Source organism: Penaeus monodon, chromosome 32, assembly GCF_015228065.2.
Source record: "Penaeus monodon isolate SGIC_2016 chromosome 32, NSTDA_Pmon_1, whole genome shotgun sequence".
Lineage (NCBI taxonomy): Eukaryota > Metazoa > Arthropoda > Malacostraca > Decapoda > Penaeidae > Penaeus > Penaeus monodon.
Window position 1 is genome coordinate 29,959,086 of NC_051417.1, and position 674 is coordinate 29,959,759.

General features: G+C 48.8%; 1 protein-coding gene across 2 annotated transcripts in view; it reads right to left on the minus strand.

Annotated features, from left to right (window-relative positions):
* The window catches only part of LOC119593791 (zinc finger protein rotund-like), a 160,011-nt gene that overhangs the window by 53,666 nt on the left and 105,671 nt on the right, over positions 1 to 674 (minus strand). The gene's annotated exons all lie outside the window — the stretch shown is intronic.

Sequence of the window (674 nt, forward strand, 5' to 3'; positions counted from 1 at the left end):
ACATCTGGACCCCAGCACTCCTCTGCCTCCCCTCTCGCCCCCCTCCCCCCCGCCTCCTTATTCTCTCCCGCCGGCGCGGTCTGAACTTTACCTAGGCCTACTCCCAACCCTTCCCGTCGGTAATGCTGCATTGTGTGTCGTAACGGAAGGAGAAAACGATATGTTACACCGCAGGCGGCGCAGCTAGTGCCGCCGTGCGTTCGGAAAAACACACCTTGGTTTTAGAAGTGTTGTTGACGTTTTAGCCGCCTTTTTTTCCTACTCAGCTTTTCCTATCCTGAAAGTATTGCGTGGAATTCGAGGGAAATTACCGTGTCACAAGGGATTAATTAATAAAAAAGAGAGACTCCGCTGGGCTTTACACAAAAAAGTCATGTGTGCCTTCGAAGAGTATGAACAAGTATGAATAAGTAAGGCAAATGAGTCAAGTACACCAAAGAGTGAAAAGAAACAAGGGAGTAAAAGGGAGGAGAACAAGGGAGAAAGAGGCCAAGAAGAAAGGAGTAGGAGGGTGAGGACAAGGAGAGAATTAGTGCGGTAGTGTTGTGGGACAGAAAACATTGGTTACCCCTTTACCCTCGATGGTCTGCGCTGGCCACCTTTTTAACGCGGTTTTCAGGGTGGCTTAAGGTCCGTTTTCTCTTGTTTTATGGCGGTATTTTCCTTTGGGGTTT